This window comes from Coregonus clupeaformis, unplaced genomic scaffold (assembly GCF_020615455.1).
Source record: "Coregonus clupeaformis isolate EN_2021a unplaced genomic scaffold, ASM2061545v1 scaf0175, whole genome shotgun sequence".
Lineage (NCBI taxonomy): Eukaryota > Metazoa > Chordata > Actinopteri > Salmoniformes > Salmonidae > Coregonus > Coregonus clupeaformis.
The window spans coordinates 363,850-383,033 of NW_025533630.1; the positions used below are offsets into that span (position 1 = coordinate 363,850).

Here is a 19,184-nt window from a genome sequence, read left to right on the forward strand (position 1 = left end):
TGAGCAAACACAGAATGTACTATATCCTATCTGTAACGGTGCTTTTCCAGTGTCTCCCACATCATCCTCCTGCAGTAGTAGTGGTGTCTATAAACACAGACAGACACACACCATTAGTGGAGCTCTCTGCCTACTGTGTTTCTACTAGGCCCTAGCATGCAGAGAAGAGAATAAGCTAATGGACTCTTTACTTAATGTGATTAGAGCCATTATTGACATGCCTGAAGATGCAAGACCATTAACTCAACCCCACCACTCCTCCCTCCCTGGTTCCCGGCTTGAGCTCTGGAACCTATTTCACTGCCTGCCTCCCTGCTGCCACCTCCCTGCACCTGTCCTGCCTTCCAGACAAAGGCCCCCTAGACAGGGATAGAGTGAATCCCAAAAAATACATGTTTTTGTCATTTGTTGCTGGGAGTCGGTGTGGCGTCTTTTGCAAATTCCACCATGCTTTGCAGCCCCGGTTCGCTGGCTTATCAGGGCCTACACTGGCCACACACGGCAGCCAGGCGTGCATGTAGAAGTAGTGCTATACATATGGCTGTGTTTATTTCACTCTAATCCACTTGAGCCAATGACAGAGTAGTAACAAGCTGTAAACACTGACTGGTACAACAGGAACAATAGATCGGATCGATTGTATAGCATGTATTTTATTGAGGGAAATCTTTTGTTGGTGTTTGCTTTGAAATTACTAACATGAGTACGGTGCGCTTCTGTTCAAAATTGAGCCATGTCCACGAGGAAAGGAAAAGGTATGCTTAAGTAGAAATTATTTCCCCCGTTTCAAATTACAATGGTTCAGCGCTCTGGTTTTGTAGCGCTTGGTAGTTGTTTTAGCTGCATCGGGTCGGCCCATTCATCTTTGAAGAGGTGGGTGGCACTGTTGCTGCAGTGTAATTTTGCACTACCCCACCGGAGTGCAGAACACATCTATCCCTGTGGCACAGCAGCTCCACACTGTAGCCAGCGGCGCTCGGGGAGAATGTGTGTGTGTGTGTGTGTGTGTTTAAAATCTTGTGTGTGGCGAAGTATCTGTTGCTTTCGCCCAATGTGTGTTTTCTTTTGTGTGTTAGTCTACATACTTGGCGTGTGTGTGTGTGTGTGTGTGTGTTTGTGTTTGTGTGTGTGTGTGGGGGGGGATCTGTGGGCACTGTTTCGGTCATCTGGGCCTGTCTGCTGTCATAAGTTCCATAGTGGTGATTACATGCAAAAATAAACATCATCATCTGCTACAACCTCTGCTATAGTATACATGAAGAAAAAAGCTCACAGACCATCAAAACACCCACACAAGACCCCAAAAATAAAATCAAGCAACATTTTGTTTAGTTGTTGCCATTTGCGTGGGTAAGTGCATGTAATAAATTCCATGAATAGCTTTCGTTTTGGACGCTTAAAAATGAAACCGAAGTCGGTTTGAAAAGGTAGAGGAAAAAAAGACTGGGAGCGGAATCAGGAGCGATAGAAGAGAAAACAAAAGCTTTTAGAAAAGCCGGGGGCGCCATGGCGTGGGCGGTGGATGCGCCTTCGTGGGAGCCTGTGTGTGTGTGTTGTGTGTGTTTGATCCATCCCATCCACACAAATATCTGGTCTTAAACACACACTATCCAGCTCACTGGAACCCCTTTCCCTACTTCTGATTTTCCTTTGTTCCTCACGGTCTACTAAACCCTCCTCTCTCCCTGGAGAGCCACTAACTTCACCATTCCTAACCGTTTCCTCATTTCATTCCTCGTTCCAATCCCTCCGCTTCCTATTATGTGAAGTGACAGGCCGCTATATTAACAGGTTTGTGGTGTCTGCGTTCCAATCTCTTGGTTTTCAAGGACTACACAACCGCTTCAAATGTTCTTGCTTTCCCAAGCCCTACATGTGTTTTTATGGCAGGCGACATGTAGTCCACCTTAGCTCCACTGCCTTGGCTCTCCTACTCTGGTCTCGCTTGCGCCGGTAGAACTACAGATCCCAGTGCACAGAGCTACAAAATGAGAAAGCTGTCATTTTGTCAATAGTGAGCTCTGGGAGGATCCTACAGAGCCCTTAACAAGTTCATTGTTTATTTTATTGTTGGGATAAGACAGGACATAACCCCTGTGATTCTAGGCTGGGACCAGAGGCCGTGTCAGGCAGAGGACTGTCAACTCCCCATAACTAGCCGTGTAACTTCCCCTTTAATAAAATGTCAACTCCTGTGAGCCCTCTGGCCAATCACAGGGGCGGCACGGTGGCGGCGACCACACATGCAATGTCTGGGAGCTGGCCCTGTGACCGCGGGAGGAAGTGGAGAGTTAGACAATGTTTGTTCAGGAGGGATTTTGCACATGGGGCCACCTGAGACCGGGTTCCAGGACCAAGGAGGAAAACACCAACCTCCAGAGGTGACACGTAGTGTGTGTGTGCGTGTGTGTGTGTGTGTGTGTGTCTGTCTTTGTGTGTGTGTGTGTGTGTGTGTTCTGTATCTGTGTCTGTGTCTGTGTGTGCATGCGTGCCTGTTAGTCAGAGACTTAAGCATTTCTGTATCAATCAATCCAGTATGAACACACATGTGGTACTAGTAAGTGTGTGTACAATGCTGTTGTGCTCAACTATACGTCTGTGAGGGAGTGTGTGTAATGTAATACTGCACACATTGTTTGTAGATTTCTGTCTCGTTTGGCAGTGCTGTGTAGTTCAGTGCAGGGGCTGCTAGATCCCTAGCCCTGTGGTGTAAGGGTTCTGTCAGTAAACTCATTGAGCCAGGGCACCCTTTCCCCCTCTGCCCGTTTGTGCTTCCATAAACAGCCATAGAAACTCCAATACGGCCAGACCGGGGCCCAGCCCTGAGTCCTGCTAGCCATTGCCTTCCCTCACCGCTGCCCTGGGTCCTGGGAGGCTAACGCATTAAGTCCCAGTTCAGGCGTGTAGCATCTCACACCTAGTCTGAACCTGTTGTTGCCAGGGCTGGCGTGTTGGCGCTAATATGTCTCTCCATAAATTACAACGGGGAGGGGACCGGAGTGCAATAAATATATGGATTAGCTTGTCCCAGGTCCTCTCAGGTCCTGTCGGGGTGGCTAGTGTTAGTGTTAATTGCAGATCAGCCGCTAAAGAACGTGTCTGTCTGCGGCTTAGAGGTGGCGGGGAGGGGGGAAGTGAAGCCTCATGGGAGCTCTCTGGTGAGTCCTCGGAAATGAACTCCCTACTTGCCGTAAATCACGAAGAGGGAGGAGAGAGGAGAGGTGGATATAATTTAGAAAACAATTAGTGGATAGCGGAAGAAGAGACCAGAGGATAGGGAGTGATAATGTTTTTTATTTGAATATTGACAAGCCGGAGTTGAGTGGGGTTATGGGTCAAATGTCCTGCTGCTCACCTTGTCCGCAGTGTGTGATTGATTTCTGTGCAGGTGGTATGTCTGGCCTGTGTGTAGAGCTACAGGCCCCCAACAAAGGCGTGGGATGGGAGCACGAAAGCTTAGGATGGAGGAGAGAAAAGAAGAGGTGGAAGGATGGAGGGAGAGGTGAAGATGAGTCAAGAGGGGAGACAGCGTTTCCACTGCGAACGTCCATATATTGATCCTGGCTTATTCACAAATCCAGTTTCCCCTGCATCTGGTATCTGCCTGGGTTTTTTTTATTCAGCGGAATGTCTGTAAAATGCATCTCCTCCTATGTGTAAATTCATCCAAGCTCAGTTCAAGTCATGAAAATATGTGTACTTTTCATTTTCTTTTGCCATTACTTTGTTTTGGTAGTTTCAAAGCTTAGCTAATTTGGACTCGTTCGGAGGTTTTAGTAAGCGGTACTATTGAGAACATTAGCTCGGTTCGGTCGGAATCTACACCGTGTCAACATCACAGCCCAAATGAATCAACTGGGAATCTGTGTATGTATAGCCAAAGACATATTTGGTGCTTCTGGGAACTCTATTGGACGTGTGGAGTCATGGGCTCTCACTGGATACATGCTGGGTGCCCAGTGTGCTGGTACCAGCCACTCTTATCCCTCACTGTGCACCCATAGCTCATGTCTGGCTGCCACTTTGTAGTCCCTGTCATGGAGACAAAATCCCAATGGACCTTAAATGGACAATAAAGTTTTTGGGAACTTGGAACGTGGCGGCTGACTGGCTAGCTAAAAGTGGTTACTGAGCTGATTTGACAAGTGGTCTGGGGCCAGTGAGCCGTAAATGGGGGCTTAGTGACAGTAAGCTATTTTTAAAATCAGCTGATCTAAGGACAGTTTTTACATACTTCTAGAGATGAGGGAGGGACTACTAGTTATGCAGGTGGATTTGACTTTGGAGTAAAAAATACAAGGTTTGGAAAGCAAAACATTTTTTTAGGAAAGTGTGAGCAACAGTCTTTCCTCTCACTCCACACACACATACACCACTGGGGCATGTCGGGCCAGGGTGGCCTGTGTGTGTGTGCCAGCTAACAGTCCCTCTGGGCAGATGTGGGGGTGTGTGCCCAGGTGATGCCCGGTGAAAGAGTGCCCTGGCGCAGCGTGCTGCTTTGAAGTGGAGGGAGCAGTGAGCCGCGTACACTTTGGGGGCCTTCCACTACACGTGGAAGACATCACAAGGACCCCTCTCTGACTGAATGACTGTCGCTTATGTCATCCGAACCTGTCTGTCCGACATGTCATGCCCGGCTGTCTGTCTGTCTGACTTCTGTCTATCCGACTGTCTATCAGACTGTCTGTCTTGTGTCGTATATCTGTCAGACTCAAAAGGCTCACGAAGAGCAAGCATTTGGGCGGTGCTACGTCGGCGCCACCAACCACACCACACAGATGCACACACAGGCATCTTCCAACTGAGCTGCATTTGGTTAGTGTCACCCTCCCCGTTAGGTTCATGGCTGGCTGGTGGGTTGTAAGTTGACAATCAGGCATTCTTCAGGGAGGTCAGCACCAGCACCAGGCCACTGCACCTGCAGCACACAGCCATGAAGGCCTTTTACACCCGCAGACTGCACTCCTCCTAGCCCAGCTCACACACACACACACACACACACACACACACACACACACACACACACACACACACAGGGATATTGCCCAGACACACACTCATCAATCACACACTGCACTCATCACCACACACCATGGCTCACACACACCGCACAACCACCACACACACACATTTATTTTACTCCATCTTCCCAAACACCTCAACCCTTGCCAACCATAAACACAAACATATAGAAATGATTTTGGTTGGCATGTAGGCGGTCACTAGGCACACAAAAAAGCTGCTTGGCTCTGGTTTCTCCCCTAGCTATATTTCTCTCCTACACCGTCCCTGTATGGGATGTCGTGAGCTCTAAAAATGATAGAGAGAGTTTGGTTCTGGGTCTGAGTGGTCATTTACAACCAGCTCTTGTTACCTGGGGAAAACATTCTGCTCTACAATCTACGGTGTGTGTGTAGTGGGTGTGTTTGTGTGTCTCGGAGTCTATTCATGACCTCACAATATGGTCACAGAGCAGAGACAAACATCGTCGAAGATATGTGAAGTATACTGTACAACTGGGTTATAATACCTATACATGCGACCCTGATATGAGCACATTGGTTACATATGTTTTTTATCAAGTCAATACTAATGTACTTGAGAAATTCCTAAAACCCACAGGACAGAATCCACATGTAAGTTGGATCCTTCCAAGCCAAATGAGTATCGGAAAGTGACCTCAGGCTCATTGTCAAAGCATGATTTATTTTTATGTACACCCATGGTTCCCTGTTTATCTATCACTATTCCATTAAATATTTATATAATCATATAATTTATCATATATAAATACATAATCATCACATATTTACTTGACAAATTGTCTAAGTGACATCTGACTGTCTAATGACCCACATTGGTCTCTTCTCCTTGCCAGCCCTGATAGCTGGTCCTTATCACCAGTGTCCTGTCACACTGAGTCTCCGGTGTTATGACCCCAGATCCCATGGCTGGGTCAAACACAGCACCCATCCATCCCAATGGTCCCAGCCGTGAGCATCAGCTAATAATTCTACTCCCTGCTCTCCAGGGAGGTGGGGGGTTGTGTTTTTGTGTGATGAGAGAGAAAGATGCGAGTCACTAGAAGCTCACCACGGTGGCGGAAAAAAAAAAGAAGGGAGGGATGAGAGGGGAGGAGTGGAGGGGGGGGGGGGGGGTGGGGGTTAAAGTGAAAGTCATGCCAAACCCAGTCCACAGATCGATGGCTACCATCACAGATAGTACTCAAGCTATTAACCTCCTTCTTTCTCCTCATTTCCATCCCTCACCCCCCCTCCTTCTCTCTCACCCTAACTCCCCAGGTCCGGAGCCAGAGTACAAATGGCTATTTTGCTGTCAACTCCTAGAACCTGTTTGTGTCTGCTAGCATAAGGCCCTAACAGCGCGTATGCAAGCTTCCACAAAAGACAGAAAAATTTCGGTCTAATCACAAATGTCCCCCGAAACACAAAAAGCTTTCTGAATGGAGAATGGGGATGTCAAAAGTGCAACGAGGGCGGCCATGCTGAAAAGAAGCGCAGACAAAGAAGCTCCCTGTCAATAGAATAGCCTTAATGCGTCAAGGAGCTCCGGAAGAGCCGTGTGTGTTCGTGCGGTGTGTTTGTGTGTGTGTCGTAGTTTTAGTCGTAGTATACTCTCTCTCGCAACACACACCATCACACACACACACACACACACACACACACATACACACACACACACACACACACACACACACACACACACACACACACACACACACACACACACACACAAAGACATAAACACACCTTCACACACAGCTCATCAGCAACACATTCTAAAGAACAGGTGATCCCTCCACATTTTGATCAAAACAAAAACCAGATTTTTAACACAAAGCCTTCAGATAAATCTACCTTTTAATCACAACACCCTGTTTCCCTTTCATTCCATAAACTGCAACCAAAGAATCACCTTTACAAATAATAGAAAGTAGCTGCTGGGAAAGCCATTTTTTTATTACACTTTCAATATATCACATTTCCCTTCTTATTATGACCTGCGGTGAGACTACGGCTAAATTAAAAGTAAGCATTAAAATGGGGTGGTGATGGGCTGTCTCCCATTAAAGGGATGATCATGGTTGTGTGGTATGGTTTTGTCAGTGGTGTCTAGCTGTTAGCTGTCGCCTGCTGGGTCTCTCCCAGCGGATGCTAACATGTCTGGACTGAACAACCCAGTAGACATATCCACAATGAGACAAGGCTTTTCATTCTCTCTCCGCCTACCGCCAGTAGGCTGTCTGTAGCATCACGGTGTGTGTGTGTGTGTGTGTGTGGCTGTGTGTGTGTGTGTGTGTGTGTTGAATGTAGTGTGGTGGGGAGACATATTTCTCTCCTCCTAATTAGTGGAGGGGAGTCACTGGGGGCAATCAGTGTTCCGGGGTTAATGAGCTGGAGCAAGAGAAAGGAGAACGGGAGGGTGTGTTGGTACGCCTCGTTTGTGGTCGTCCCTCTCATCATGCACTGTCACCCTAAAGGGAGCTTTACCCTAGTAGCTCGCTGCGGCTGTGACAGATCCACACTCACATGTGTGCGAGTCTCTCTCTCCTCTCTCTCTCCCTCTCTCTCTCTCTCTCTCGCTCTCCCTCTCTCCCTCTCTCTCTCCTCCCTCCCTCCCTCCCTCCCTCCCCTCCCTCCCGTGTGCAATATGAAACACTCCCTTATCTGGCCCAGCGAGGCTGGCATTGCTAGGAGCTGTCATCATGTTCCACACACAAACAGAATACATAGCGCTGCACACACACAGCCCTGTCATCTTTGACTTCACTGTCGGGAAATGCATTATGGGCGGCGGGACGGGTGGAGGGTGACCCCGTGCAAACCCCTCCTCCCATCCCTCTCTTCCTTCCTCTCTCTCTCTTGCTCTCTCCACCTCTCCTGCTCGCCCTTCCAGTCCCTGCCCGCCCTGTCCGTGCTGCTCTGCCTCTCTCCTCTGCTCCTGTCCTCTCAGTGGCTGGGGTGACCTGGGGCGGACTACCGGAAATGGATCCAGTATGCTGGCTAATTTGCCTGCTCCTCCCATCAGCCCTCACCCTGGACTGGGGGGCCACTCCCACACGGTAGGAGAGGGTGAGGAGGGGGTGGGGGTTACGTATTAGAAGCAATTACGAAAACATTTCGCTTTCACAGCAACACTAAAACCACTGCTGACTCACCTTGGAAGTGCAGATAGGCAAGTGTAGAACCGTTAGCGTACAGCTAGTCACATGACACCATAGGTGGAATGTGCCTCAATCTCAATACACTTTGTCAAGTGCATAAGCAGTTAATTTAGTTGTGTATGTTGAATTCACACACACTTTTATCAAAGCATATATTTTCCCAGTAATTTTCCATTTTGCACAAAAACAAGTACATTGTAATAAATGTTTCACTGCCTTCGATTTGTTTTTCATTATTGCCTTTCATTGGTGCTCTTTGCTTTTCATTATTGTCATGCCAATGCCAAATCATTACTACTTCTACATAGGACAGAGCGTCAAAAACTCACATTTGAGTCTCTCTTTCTCTCTCTCTCTCTCTCTCTCTCTCTCTCTCTCTCTCTCTCTCTGCTCTCTCTCTCTCTCTCTCTCTCCTCTCTCTCTCTCTCTCTCTCTCCTCCTCTCTCTCTCTCTCTCCTCTCTCTCTCCTCTCTCTCTCTCTCTCTCTCTCTCTCTCTCTCTCTCTCTCTCTCTCTCCTCTCTCTCTCTCTCTCTCTCTCTCTCTCTCTCTCTCTCTCTCTCTCTCTCTCTCTCTCTCTCTCTCAGCAGTGAGGTGAGCGGTGTCAAGTCATATCACGGCTACAACAAAGGCTAAAGAAAAGCAGAAATTAAAAACACAGAGATAAGAGACAGAGAGGAGAAAAAAGAAAAGAGTAATCGGTGTTCACGCTCCAGATTTATATCCATTTAGACAACGCTCCCTAAAGTCCCTGCCATATAAATTTCACACGATAATACATTAAATCTCTACTGCTTCCAAGTCCCAGGTGGTACTCAGCGGGCGTGTTTCTGTCCGGAGAGATGGACTCCCAGGCACGCACACACACTCCAATATGGATTAAGCAAGCCTGATAGGAGGCCAGACTCATGCAGCCTGGTCTGTTGTTTTATTTATTTAATCTTTCCCTTCTTTTTTTACTTATATAAGACTTCAGGAATGGGGAATGAGACTTGGAGAGGAGGCTGCTCTAGCTTTGATGTTTTTGATGTTGCCGTCCGCTTTCGCCACTTTGTACCTCCAGGAGGAATATCAGTAAATCAAGGTGTATGTGAGGGTTGTATGAGTGGGCTGGGGGCCTGGGATGGGGATGGGGGCCAAATGGGCTCTCAGGGGGCTGACTGGAGTGGGCGTTAGTGGCGTTGAGGTGGATACACCAAGGTAGAGAGGGAGAGAGAAGGGGCGAGAAAAGAGACAACCATTGTAGTGAAAGAGTGATGAAGAAAGGGGTGAAGAGAGAAGAAAGGCAAGTGAGACAGGTTGGACAGCTAGAGGTCTGGCCGGGGGTGTGGAGCTTAGCTTACTGCTCATCCCTGAGTGATATGGTGTCTTTTCACGGTTCCAGACACAGGCGCTCCTTTAATCTGTCTATCCTCAGACATGGGGATGGAGGGAGGAGGGGAGGATAGAAGGGGGAGGAGAGGAGAGGGGACCGGGGGGTAGGGAGTGGATTAGCGTACTGGATTGATTTCGAGCTTTATATCACTTTTACCCAACCAGGCTGCACTTTCTCTCAGACACACAAACACACACAGCCTGGAATGGAGAAAGAGAAAATGGTGTTAGGTCTCATCAGGGCCTCGGTTTAAACTGAACCCAGCGCTCACAGTGTGTTTCCCACATGTGTGTAATGTGAAAGCCCTGGGTCCAGGAACCTCTCTCCCCCCTCCATCCCTCCCTCCACGAGTGCGTTTTGTTGCCTCTGCGAATTTAAAAGCGGCCGTCTTTTTGCTCGTAGCGTTTTGGGTGGTGACATGTTGGTCGTCGACTTTCCACATGGACTATGTAAACCCACTGGGGAACCTAAAGAGCCACGTTGTAGAACCAAGTCAGGCTCCTAAAGGTCGGGATCAAAACATCCCTCTAACGTCAAAGCAACAACACTTTAGAGCTAACTTTTAGCTGCTACTGTGAAGAGACACATCTCTTATCCAATCAGACTTACGATCTTTAAAAAAATCTCCCTCAGCCTTCAACAACTCTCAAATCAAAAAGAGTTTAAAAGTTTAGAGCCCCTCAGCCAAACAGCATAGTGGAATCTGAGAAAACAGTAGGAGGAGGACGTTTGGGGTGAGGTGCTTTTGCGTGATGGCCCGAGTTTGTCGTGGCGTTACGCAGCACACATTTCGACTTAAAAGCGGGGCCAACGTAAGATTAGCTAAACATGCCCATAAAGGGGATGGTGGCAGGTGCCTCCATCTACGGCTCTGGTAAAAACTTCTGGCCCAAAGATATTTTGCTCAGAGGAACTAAGTGATGGAGTCACAGTGCTATGGAATAGACGGAGGAAACATTTCAGCGTTACCCTATTAGTAGGGACTGGAGGAACAGTCAATTCCACCCAAAAGAAAATACTCACTCTTGGGAGACATTAAACATTTTGATAAGATCTTGATTTTAAATCATTTTTGCCCCAGCATGCACACATACATAAGACTGGACTATATATAAATGTCTATGTGTGTATGGGCTTGTTGCTGTCGTTAATCAATCATAGATGGAGCCTAGTAACATTAATACAAGCATGTTGAGTTATAGATGTCATACTGGCACATTTTTGGATTACCACTCCAATGCCTAAGGCTGTTAAGGCTGTTAAAAGGTTTGTGGATACACACAAACACACACACACACACACCCTTTCACACAGCCAGTGCGAACAGCACTTTCTACCATATAATTGCCCCCTTCTAGCAGACTCCTAGGCAAAAGCCTCATGAAACAGCCATGAGTGAGACAAAGCCTCTCTAAGTCCTGTGCTTTGAAGCCTGCGGGAATGTGAGAGGAAATCGTCGCAATCTGACAAAATTCACTAACCTGGGGACCACGGATAGGAGGTACTGGGTGCGTGTGATATTGGAGGGGGAATTTCGTGTGTCCCAGCTCAGTTAGTAGCCGATTTGGCACCTCATGGGTTAGTAGGTATTGTAATAATCCACATTGTCAGAGTCGCTGTCAGATCCAGTATGCTGTGGCAGCTCCATGGATTTATCACAGAGGAAGTGGCGTTGTGTTTTTTAACGCAGTGGGAGGAAGGTGTTTAACACCTCTCTCTCCTGTCATTGAAACTGTTGGGCTCAACATAGTAAGAGGGCGCTGTGACATGCTAAAAGTGTGAACACACACACACACCCACCACTCTCTTCCACACACACCCTGCCGCAGCGACTGGTCTCCTGGGTAATGAATCGTGTGCCTCTCAGAGGCTTAGTTAGAGACGTTCCTGCTCTTATCTTTGTTTATGAGGAGGTCAATCATGTCTCTGTGTGTCACGTGTATGTACGTAGAGTATGCATGTGATTGCGTACTGTGTGAGTGTGTGCTGCACTGCCTGCGAGTAGTGTGGGGCAGTTGCAGTCCTCTGTGCGGCAGCTTGCAGAGAGATGGGGAGGTGATAGAGTAAGGCAGTGCCTTACCCCATCTGGTACAGACAGAGAGAGGGAGGGGGGGGGAAAGCTAGCTAGTGCCAACACAGCAACCCTATACACTACAGTAGAGAGAGAGGCACACAGAGGCACACAGAGATGTGTATAGGCCTACATACAAGTAGAGAGACTGGACTATACACTATACACTACAGTAGAGAGACTGGACTATACACTACAGTGAAGAGACTGGACTTGCTACACTACAGTAGAGAACTGGACTATACACTACAGTAGAAGAGACTGGACTATCACTACAGTAGAGAACTGGACTACCACAGTGACTGGACTACACTACTGATAGAGACTGGACTATACACCACAGTAGAGAGACTGGACTATACACTATACACTACAGTAGAAGACTGGACTATATACTGCCACTACAGTAGAGACTGGACTGCCACACTACAGTAGAGAGACTGGACTATACATATACACAGTAAGAGACTGGACTATACACTATACCACAGTAGAACTGGACTGTACCCTTACACTACAGTAGAGAGGCTGGACCATACACTACCCTACAGTAGAACTGGACTAACTCTTCAGATAGAGAGACTGGACTATCCTATACACTACAGTAGAGACTGGATATACATAAGTAAATGGACTATACACACATACACAGTAGAGACTGGACCTGCATACACTACAGTAGAGACTGGACCATACACTACAGTTGAGAGACTGGACTATACTACTATACACTACAGTAGAGAGACTGGACTATACACCAGCACACGACAGTTAGAGAACTGGACTATACCCTGTACTTAAGACAGACTGGACTATACATACAGTAGAGACTGGACTATACACTATACTACACAGTTGAAAGTGGACCATACACTACATATCTGCTGTATAGTGTACTGCTTCACTAAACACTGACTATAAGAAAAAGTCCATCTAAGTTTATAATGTAGATAGAGGCCTATTAGATCTAGAGAGAGAGAGAGAGGAAAGTGGCTCTGCTGGTTCGGTGCCTGCTGGCAGCCCATCGGTCCACTCCCCTCCCCTAGCCCAGTCCCGTTGTGCTTTGGTGATTGCTGCCCTCGCTCCTGCTACATCCCTCCACCACATCACACAGTCACCACTTTCAACAACCTTTCCTACGGTCATTTGTTTGAGGCAACAAAGTAGAGGAGAAGACAGGGCCGGAGACTGGGAGAGGAAGGAAAAGGGAGTGCTAGCTTACGTTAGCATGCCAGCTACGTTAACACCAGCTCACGTTAACACCAGCTACGTTAGCACCAGCTCGTTAACGCCACTACGTGACTACATACGTTAACACGCTACGTTAGCCAGCCCTACAACACCAGCTGACGTTAACGCTGCCACTACGTTAACGCTACCTACGTAACGCCAGCTACAGTAGCACGTAGCTGCGTACTACCAGGCTACGTACACCAGCTCGTTTACACCAGCTACGTTAACGCCACTACGCACCGCTGCGTAAGCTAGCGCGATCACCAGCTCAGTTGCCTGTCGTTAACGCCACTACGTTAACGCCTACGTAAAACCACAGCTACGTTAACACCAGCTACGTTAACACCAGCTACGTTCACCAGCTACGTAACACCAGCAATTCCGCGTTAACACCAGCTTCACGTGGTATCACCAGCTACGTAATCACCAGCTACGTTAACACCGCCAGCTAACGTTATCACCGCAACATGCTCACGTTAACACCAGCTACGTTAACACCAGCTACGTGGTAACCCAGCGCTACGATTAACACCAGCTCGTTAACGCCAGCTTCGTTCACCAGCTACGTTAACACCAGCTACGTTATCACCAGCTACGTTAACACCAGCTTCGCGTTTTAACACCCAGCTACGTTAACCGCTACGTTAACGCGAAGCTGTGTTAAAGCACTAGCTACATTGCGGCTGGTCCCAGTGGCTCATTTCAAGGTAGAGCATGGCACTTGCACAGGGGGTTGTGGGTTCGATTCCCACAGTGGACCAGTCACGAATGAAAATGTATGCACTAGCTACCTGTAAGTCGCTCTTGGATAAGAAATGCGTCTGCTCAAATGACTAAAATGTCAACAGGTTGAAAGAACAGACAGGAACCATCAACCTACTCTGTTTTCTCAGAAGGGTTCCACATTATTTGCAAGCCTAGCACACAAGGTCAGAGGTGACACTATGGGGTGGTTAACCCCGATGCAGGTTTCCAGGGTATTGTGTTATTTCTAGTGACCCTGGTCTTCCTTTGTATGACTGCACTGTGATGTGTCCCTTTTCACTGAGTGAACTAGTAGTATGCTAGTGACTGCTCAACTCTCTCGGTGGTCTTACCAGTCAGTTTAATAAGACAGGCTTTAGGGCTAGAGAAGCCAGGCTTGAGCACAGACGCACCAGTTTTTGGATTCTTTCCCTTTTTGCAGGTGCTTTCTAGTGGGGCCACTAGTTGGTAAGTGTTTGCTAAGTTCTTGGTCCAGTGTGTGTGCAAGTGCATGCATGCACTACCCCTGTCCTGTCCATTCCTCTCCCCTCTCTCCTCCTCCTCCTCCTTGATCCTCTCTCCTCCTCCTCTCCTCTCCCCTTCCTCCTACTCCCTCTCCTCCTGCTCTCTCCTCCTCTCTCCTCCTCTCCCCTCCTTCTCCTCTCTCTCTCTCCTCCCTCACTCTGTCTCCTCTCCTCTCTCTCTTGCTCCCTCCTCTCTCTCCTCTCTCTCTCCCTCTCCCCTCCTTGCTCCTCTCCTCTCTCTCCTCCTCTCCCCTTCTCCTCTCCTCCTCTCCTCCTCCCCTCTCCTCCCCCTCTCTCCTCTCCCCTCCTTGCTCCTCTCCCTCTCCTCCTCTCCTCTCTCTCTCCCTTCCCTCTCCTCCTTGCTCCTCCCTCTCTCCCTCTCTCTCTCAGTGATATTCTAAATAAACAATCAGGACAGACACCATGCTGAGACGGCCGGTAATAGGGGTTCTAATTAGCCCTCCAAACACACAGAGGTGATACACGCCTCGTTTCCACATTCATCTCCCCCGAAACTTGAATGAATTGATTCATTTCATTCGTCACTTAATGCACTGATGGTTATATTAGCACGGTAGGACAGAAGAAGACACCGAAGTTCTTGTTTGGGTCCTGAGAAGAATGAATTAAGTGTTTTATTTGCTTAGAGGTTTTTGTATTTTATAGATCAGAGCTGTCAGAGCAACAAGAAGAAGGAGGGTTTATAAGACCATGTTGTCTGATGTTGGGGTGGAGGGAATACTCTGGGTGACAAGGAACAAGGGAGAGAGAGGAGGAGAGGTAGAGGAAGAGGGGGTACCCATGATAGCTATGTATGTCTTACTTCAGAGAGAGAGAGAGAGAGAGAGAGAGAGAAAGAGAGAGAGAGAGAGAGAGAGAGAGAGAGAGAGAGAGAGAGAGAGAGAGAGAGAGAGAGAGAGAGAGAGAGGTAAATCTAGCCAGAGTAGAAGCCTTCTAAGAAAATGTGACAGGGCAAATGAGCGAGAACTAACATGGCCCACATGCCCAATTGTCCAGTTAAAACAGCAGAGGCTGTATCTGAATTCATTAGGCTTATTTCACTAGGGCTTGCATTTCCAGAAGCCAGCCACTGACAGTACTACAACATGTGGCAAAAATAATACATATTTAAGAAAAGACCCATCGCTACATGCTACATATTGTTGGAGGTGTTTTTGTTTCTCTATACTTCTCTCTCTCCCAGTCTGTCTGTCTATCGTGTCTCTCTTTCCTCACTACAGTTCCTCTCTCTCTCTCCGTCTCCACCGCTTTCTCCTCTCTCTCTCTCTCTTTCCTCAATACAGTTCCTCTCTCTCCCCGTCTCCACCCGCTTTCTCCTCCTCTCTCCTCTCTCTTTCCTCACCACAGTTCCTCTCCTCTCTCCCCTGTCTCCACCGCTTTTTCCCTCCTCTCTCTCTCTCTTTCTTCACTACAGTTTCTCTCTCTCTCCCTGTCTCCACCGCTTTCTCTTCCTGTCTCTCTCTCTCTCTTTCCTACCTCTGCTTGTTACTGGGTTGAGGAGTGAGGAGGACGGCCCTTACTCCCTCTTAGGCTGCAGAGGCTAAACCAAGTCACCATCCAGTCTTCTCCTGTCGGAGGTGAAGTCAAGCTAGACCAATTGGCGGTGTGTCTCCTGAACGGAGAGAGCGAGAGAGAGAGAGAGAAGGGAGAGCAACCCCCCCCCCTCCCTCACCTCACCTGCATGACAGGTCATCCCGCTTAATAAAGCCAGTCAGTGCACAACACGCCACAGAGACAGGGATAACGAGAGAGGAGAGAGGAGGGAGAGAGAGGTGAACACAACATGCCTGTAAGCTACAAAGGTGTTGTGTAGTCTGTTTAAAGAGAGAACGTGAGAGAAAGAGAGAGAGCAAAAAAAGAGAGAGAGGCGACAGAAAGAAAGCGAGCACACAGGTAAGGATTGTGAAGACTCAGCACATTTCTTACAAAACCCCAGCGCCGGTTTCCTCTGTTATTCCTTACTTAATTCATATTCTGTGGCTTTTATACAGTCCAGCGTTTTTTAAGCGAGGGCGTTGGTTCACCCGGGATCGTCTGACCAATGAGAGAAGAGAACATGGTGGTCTAGGACCGCGTCCACGTGCCAATGACATCACAGCCTCCCGGGGCACTGTGGACAAGTCAAACACAGCTGGGAGTAAGCGGAAAGACGAGAGGGTAGAGAGGGAGGCAACGCAGTCGGACCGCAGTCATACCGGTGTGTGAGAGAGATCTGTTTGTGTCTGACTGTAATTATGAAGTGTGTGAGAAACTGTATGTGTGTGTGTGTGTGTGTGTGTGTGTGCATACAGACTTGCACGTGTGCAAAAAAACTGTGTGAGTATGTGATGCATGCACTACGCAGCTTATTTGCGTATGCAGATGTGTCCATAAACTTGTGTGTGAACTAATGTGTGTATGCAAGCAGTGTGTGAACTAATGTGTGTATGCAAGCAGTGTGTGAACTAATGTGTGTATGCAAGCAGTGTGTGAACTAATGTGTGTATGCAAGCAGTGTGTGAACTAATGTGTGTATGCAAGCAGTGTGTGAACTAATGTGTGTATGCAAGCAGGTGTGAACTAATGTGTGTATGCAAGCAGTGTGAACTAATGTGTGTATGCAAGGCAGGTGTGTGTATGTGTGAGGTCCTGTATGCCCCACATGTGTCAAACTCCTCCCCCAGCCTGTCTAACTCATTCCTGTCCTACTTTATGAGTGGAGGCTCCTGCAGCTCTCCCACCTCAGGACTCACTGCAGTGTCTAAGCAGCTTCCATTGCACGGAAGTGACACACACCTCGTGCTGTGGGGCTGCCTTGTAACTAACACGAGAGAGACGAGAGAGAGAGAGAGAGAGAGAGAGAGGAGAGAAGAGAGAGAGAGAGAGAGAGAGAGAGAGAGAGAGAGAGAGAGAGAGAGAGAGAGAGAGAGAGAGAGAGAGAGAGAGAGACAGAGGAGAGAGAGAGAGAGAGAGATTGTGCGTGTGTGCATGTGTGTGTGTGTGTGTGCAGCAGCAGCATGTGTGTGATTCACTAGGTTGTGTGTGGAGGCTGATAGTGTTAACTAAACTAGGGCCTCACTGGAGCTATTCCAGGATACTATGCATACTTTCTAGTGCTCATCTGGGAACCCAGTGCTATTTTAAGACTGGAGCACCTTTCCAGCACTGTTCAAGGGCTGTACCTAGACTTTGGCCCCTTTGATTGTAGAATTTAGGAACCATATTCATTCTACATGTCTGTCCGTCACTTGCTTAGCGCAGTAGAGAAAGGAGGGGGCCCTAATGTCCTCTAGGGTCCTAATTATGACCCCTCACAGCTCCTCAACCCCACCAGTAAAGGTCCGTCCTGTGTGAGAGCAGCAGTGTCAGTCTGCCTTCTCCCTTCCTCTAATGTTGATCAATAAGAGAGAATGTTCTCAGGAGATCAGTTCCAACATCACAACATCAACGCTCTCACACCCTCTGCCATCAGTGTCGCTGACCTTGAAGTAAAATTCAATTTCCCTCCACAACAACAAAGCAGAATGAACGCTTGTACTACGATAGACACTTCTGATCCCCTAGCCATTTCCCCTACCGTCGCACCGCAGACAGGATATTATAACTTATGAAGGAGATGGAGAGAGAAATGGATGGAGGAACAGAGAGAGAGAGAGCGAGAGAGAAGAAGGGAGGAGGGTGATTATAACATGGTTGTCTTTGAAAAAAACCTCCAGCAGGACGGCGGATCCCCAGCCTCAATTAGACACGCGGCTGCTGGAGAGGGCTCTCGCTGGGGAGAGTTGCAGCCTCTTGTGTGCTGCTAGGCCCTTTCGGGGCAATTCCCCTAGGCCCGGACAAAAAGGGAAAGCGAATGTAGGAGCGAGGGATCCCATTAAGGGGATGAGGGTGTTGTGTATGGAGGGGATGAAGTGGGAGGATGGAAAGAGGGGGAACGTGGTAATACAGGAGGAATATTCCTTTTCATTGTAATTATCACTGCCTACTGGAACTCGGAGGGAGCCAGAGGATCATGGTAGGCTGGTTGCCCCCCTCACTCAGCTATGGATGGATAAATGGTGAGAGAGATTGGGTAAGAGAGAGAAAAAGCCAGAGAGAGAGAGAGAGAGAGAGAGAGAGAGGGAGCAAAATAAGAGAAAGTGTGTGAGAGCGAGAGAGAGAGAGAGAGAGAGAGAGAGAGAGAGAGAGAGAGAGAGAGATGTGTAGAAAGTGCAGAGAGTTGGGAATACACAGAGTAGGGAAGCGAATCCAACCAGCATCTTGGATAAAGCTGTAGGATTGGCTGTTAGGCTTTGAAGTTGGCCCTGTCTTAGGGGATGGGCTCAGGGGGAAGTAGGGGGTAGTACTGGGAGTTGGAGGAGGTAGGCTCTGCTCAGCTTGATCAAACCCAACTCTGGGGTCCCCCTGGGAGGCTAGGAGACCTGACCATCTACCATGTATGTTAAATATATCATTTCCCCATCCTCTGTCTTTGCCCACACTCCCGTTCCCCAGGCCACATTAGCCTCCCATATGTATTTATTTGATGCCCCAGTTCAACACTCTATCCACCATAGAGTATTAATGGGCTTTTAAATTTGACCATATATACTGATATACTTTGGGATCCGCTAGGTTGACATAGCGTTCTGCTAATAGGGAATGTGTGACCACCATGCATGTAAATGTGGAGGAGATTAGTTAATGAGGGATGATCAAATATATACCCATTACATGCCTGGTCCCATGTGGAGATTTCACAGTAATGAGGCCCTTACTAAAACCATGGTCTTTGATTGGCTGTCACTGGTCTAAAAAAGCTAACAAAACAAAACTATATATGTTTTATTGTCACATACACCAGATAGGTGCAGTGAAATGTGTTGTTTTACAGGGTCAGCCATAGTAGTACGACACCCCTGGAGCAAATTAGGGTTAAAGTGCCTTGCTCAAGGGCACATCAACAGATTTTTCCTTGCTGGCGACCTTTCAGACTAGCCCAACGCCTAACTGCTGGGCTACCTGCCGCTCTGGATCCTCCAAGACAGTTCCACTGCATTTTTTCATTGTTTCCC

The 19,184-nt window shown here is 48.1% G+C and overlaps 1 pseudogene; it reads right to left on the reverse strand.

Annotated features, from left to right (window-relative positions):
• Positions 1-19,184, reverse strand: part of LOC123481334 — a 62,736-nt pseudogene that overhangs the window by 9,479 nt on the left and 34,073 nt on the right.